This window comes from Vombatus ursinus, unplaced genomic scaffold (assembly GCF_900497805.2).
Source record: "Vombatus ursinus unplaced genomic scaffold, bare-nosed wombat genome assembly UNPS02014812.1, whole genome shotgun sequence".
In the NCBI taxonomy this organism is placed as follows: domain Eukaryota; kingdom Metazoa; phylum Chordata; class Mammalia; order Diprotodontia; family Vombatidae; genus Vombatus; species Vombatus ursinus.
This window is the reverse complement of record NW_020954590.1, coordinates 49,982,824-49,987,238: the sequence shown is the minus strand read 5'-3', so window position 1 is coordinate 49,987,238 and position 4,415 is coordinate 49,982,824. Positions and strand designations below refer to the sequence as shown.

General features: G+C 39.0%; 1 protein-coding gene across 1 annotated transcript in view; it reads right to left on the bottom strand.

The window, feature by feature from the left end:
• LOC114053759 (GREB1-like protein) overlaps window positions 1-1,222 on the bottom strand; it is a 148,257-nt gene extending 147,035 nt beyond the window's left edge. The window contains exon 1 of the mRNA XM_027876896.1: window positions 1,190-1,222. The gene's annotated coding sequence lies outside the window, so the exon portion shown is untranslated. The remainder of the gene's footprint in view (window positions 1-1,189) is intronic.
• Window positions 1,223-4,415: the final 3,193 nt, after the last annotated feature.

The window sequence follows — 4,415 nt, the reverse complement described above, 5'->3', positions numbered from 1 at the left end:
CCCCCGCGAGTCGCCGAGACAAACTCCCCCCCATTGTGGTTCTTTTCCCTTCCCCCCCCCCCCCCCCTCCCTCCTCCCCCCTCCCCCTCTTTCCCCCTCCCCCCCCCCCCTCCCTCTCCCCCTCTCCCTCTCTCCCTCTCTCTTCCCTCCAAGTTTCCTCCTCTGACTATTCTCCAGATGTTCCAGGCTCAAATGTTAAGCCAACTACTGGGTTTCTGTAATCTTCCTGGTAACTCTAAGTAACAAACAGAACCCGGACCCTAGTGGTAATGACCCTCTTGTTCTTTTCGGCCTCAAAAGGATACGACCGGTCATAAAAGAGAAAAAGATCTTTGGCCTCTCTTGGAAATGCTGGGTCATTTAAAGCACGTTGTAACCTCCCAAAAGAAAGACAGTGTCTTAGGGTCCTAATGCATTATGCTGCGGCTGATAGGCAAGGTTACTCCTTAAATTCTTAACTCCCAAGAAAGCTCTTAGTCTTCTTTGTCAAAGAGTGTGAGTGCCACCTTCCCTAATTCTGAGTTCAAAGTGGCCAACTCTGGTGGCAAGCATTTTAGAAGGCAGGGGGCAAAAAGAGTAACCTCTTTAAGAAGCACCGTCCACAGACTGGTGTTTTGTATAGAGTATTCAAAAGACAGTCTATCATGGGTTATTTGTTTGAACCAGCAGTCGCCTGGGAAAATTTCTAGCTATGAACCAACAGTCACATGAAATTAAAAATCTGGATTTTTATATAACATTAGCCAACATTTATACAGGGCTCACTACGGGCCAGGCACTGTACTAAGTGCTTTACATTATTATTTCATTTGACCCTCACAGCAGCCCTGGAAGGTAGCTGTTGCTACTCATTTTATCTCCGTTTTACAGATGAGGGACCCGAGGCAAACTCAAATACTGAGAAAAAACTTGCCAGAAAATACTTCATCTTCCCTACTTACAGATGACAGTTCATTAAGAACTTTTGGGATAGAAACGAATCCTTCTAAAATGTGTTTTTATTCCTCCCCAGGTGTGTTGTGGGGGTAGGGAAGGAATAGATTGTTGAAATGGGTCAAATCAGTCCAAGAATCAATATAGTAGCTTCATTCAATTCCAAAATGAAACAAACAAAAAAAAAACCCACCTAAAATAAATTTAATTTGGAGGAAAATTCATTGGCTAGGAAAAAATCGTGTGGTGATAGTACCTTGGCTTCTATGTGTTAACCTTTCTGAGACACGTTCATGGTTGAGGCAGGAGCAAAGACTTCAAGGACCCTGCCGCAGCCGCTGCCGCCGCTGCCGCTGCTCCTGCCGCCGCCGCCGCCGCAGCCGCTCCTGCTATCGAAGCTGTGGCTGCTTGCTCTTGCTGCTGCCGGGGGTCCCGCTGCAGCTGCCGCTAGCTGTCCCGAGCCGCCTCAGAGTGCCTGAGCTCACCCAAGGCTCTTTCACACCTGCAAAAGAAGCAAAACCAGAGGCGTAAGAGCAATTCCAAAAGTTTGATATTCTACATTTATAACTGAATTAACAAAAGCCTCATCTAAATCTACAGCCATCACAACCGGTTAAACATAGAGACAGCCTCCTTCCCTAATCTCTAAAGGTGACCAGATTTCTAAAGGTTTATACTCAAAGTAATTACTGCCCTTGGGTTAGTTCTTGTTGAATATAAAACAAAAGGAAAAAATTTAAATTGTAAGCCTGCATTTTTGACGGGTGCCCTTATGATGCTAAAAAGCGTTCTTTCTCTCAGAAGTTCGGTCTTGACAGAAGCACAAGTGAAAGTTAATGTCACTTTGTTAGTATTTTTGCTTCACACTGTTTGAAAAATTCATAGTCCCTTGTATCATTCGAAAAATTATTTAGTGAAACATCAATATTCTATGTTGTAAAACAGCTTAAAAAAGGGTTATTATCCTAGCTTTGCTATTAGTTCCTTAATAACTTACAAAGAAAAAAAATCTTGTTAGCTGCAAAGGGAAAATAGTTACTTTCATCATAGTATTTAGCTGTAAACCCTAGGGCTACTTGTTTTATGATTAAATACAGAATTATATTAGTACAATCATTTAACTATACTCTTAAGAAAAACTAGGACAAAAAGTAAAGGATTATGTAAAATAAAAAACTATAAAACTACTTCTATGTACATAATATATAATTGTATTATATAATTTTATTATCCTTTTTCTCAAGTACATTTTCTTAGAGTACAGTGACTAACAAAGTAAACAACAATACTAAGCAATTTAAAAACTAAATATTATGCATTTTTCAGTAAAGTGACTTTCAGTTTTATAATCCCTTCACCTCAAAACTGGAGGAAGCAAGAAAGAGAAAATAGAAAGAAAAAACAAGGCAATTTCAGGTTTTGAAATCAAAATAGTTTACTTTACCTCTCTTACTGATGAGGAGGAAGGTCATCAGGAAAACACACACACACACACACACACACACACACACACACACACAACCCACCAAACTAAATGAGCAAGATCAAGGCTTCCTTGCTCTTGTATTTTCAACGCCAAACAGGCGTCTTATTCTGAGTTATGCATCCTTGCTATATCAAACCACCAGTACTAAGACTGTCACAGATGGTCAACAAGGTCAAACTCCATCACTTCCCCTGAAACTCCAAGGCTCTATGAAGCTCCCAGTGATTAAAAAAAGTCTGTAATCCAATTCCAATAGCTCCTGGGTCTAAAATTATTGCTATTTTTCGGCCACGTGCTGCACACTTCACCTGCTAGTAATGACATTTTTGTATTTTCTCCTAATTACACTCAAAGCTAAGACCTTTGGCCCAGGGCCACAGACCTCCATTCAGGCTGCACACATTCTGTTAAACGCCCTGATCCTTTGTTGTCACTCTTCCCCTCTCATCTATTATTTACACACAACGAGAAGGGAGATCCTCCACCATTTGTGTGGTTTAAACCTTCTGATCATCTTAATTTCTGCCTTTCAACCTGTGCTCTTAAACGATGCCAAATCGTTTGACAAAATCATTTTTCAATTATGTTTCTCTTTCTACTTTTATTCCATTCTGGACAATCTTCTTGTCTTAGAAAGCTTCCTTTAGGTGGGGCTTTGGTTTCATCCTCCTGAATGTACAAATTTTGACTTTCCACAGACACTGTAATGGCTTAAAATCTCCAAGTTCATTCATTTTGCAAAACCAATAATCAATAATATATTTCCCTGTTGTCATTGAAGAACCTATTAAAAGTAAGTTACTTGTTTAAAATACTCTAAAAAAAGCCAACTCAACTGTCCCCAAGGGCTGAGCCTTGGATATATTTTCCAGTTAAGAGTCATCATTTCCATGCAAAAATGTAATCAGCATTCAGAAAGGGATAGGGAGTGAAAAAGGGAGGGTGGATAGATGGGGGGAAATTTCATTACAAATTTAATACATTTTTAATAACATATGTTTACTTTTAAATAATATCTGAAAACACTCTTATATATTCTCAATTAAAAGCACCAAGCACCAAAAAAACCCTAATAAACTGCTATAATTTTTCCCACATCTTTCCTATTTTTCCCATTGCCAATCACAGAAAAACAGCAACAATAAAAACAAAGAGTTGTTTACCATGATGCAGATGACCACTTAGATCATTGCAGTTACCCAAAGATGCAGATTTCTAGGTGGTTTAGAAAATGACATATGATCCATCTTTGTTCTTTCTTCTTCTATTGCCCAGCTTACTCTTGATTTCTAACAGTGTTTCCTTGTCGTCTGTTCGCTCTGCAGACCCTCAACCCCCTTGTCTTTTCTTATTTTCACCATTTGCTTCAACCAGCAGCAGTTCACCGGAGACTCATCCATCTTGTAATGCCTACAGTGACAGATGCTCTCAGGAACAACCATACTGCTGAGTGAACAAAAGATAACATCACCTCTAGGAACTCAAGAGAGAAATACAACTACAACCCAAGACTGGGGCTGTCTTGACAGACATTGGACCATAAACCTCTTCTAAGTGAAAAAGAAAACAATTGCTAAAAAAAAAAATCTGACACAATCAAAGGCAGAAAAGAGTGATTATTTGTAGATTGCCTTTCTACTCTGCATTTCACTATTCCTCCACCCCCAAGCTTCTATATTGGGGCAATTCACTGGGCAAGGGACTAAGGGTGAAAAAAGAGAGATTTTTCAAGTATTTTTAAGTATCCTTTTTACTTGGCAAATTCAGAATAAAACTCATTCATATGTGTTTCAATAAATCTCAAGATATATTTCAACATCCACTTTCTGACTTTGCTAGTCCGCAAAAAGCAGTATTATGGTTGAATAATACTTAATATCTGAATTTTGTTATTGTAGAATTTATATACACTTATCAAAATCAAACATTAAGAAAGTAAAAAATAAGAGTGTCCTGTGATGTGATAGTATATACTGTCCCCAATATACATAATCAG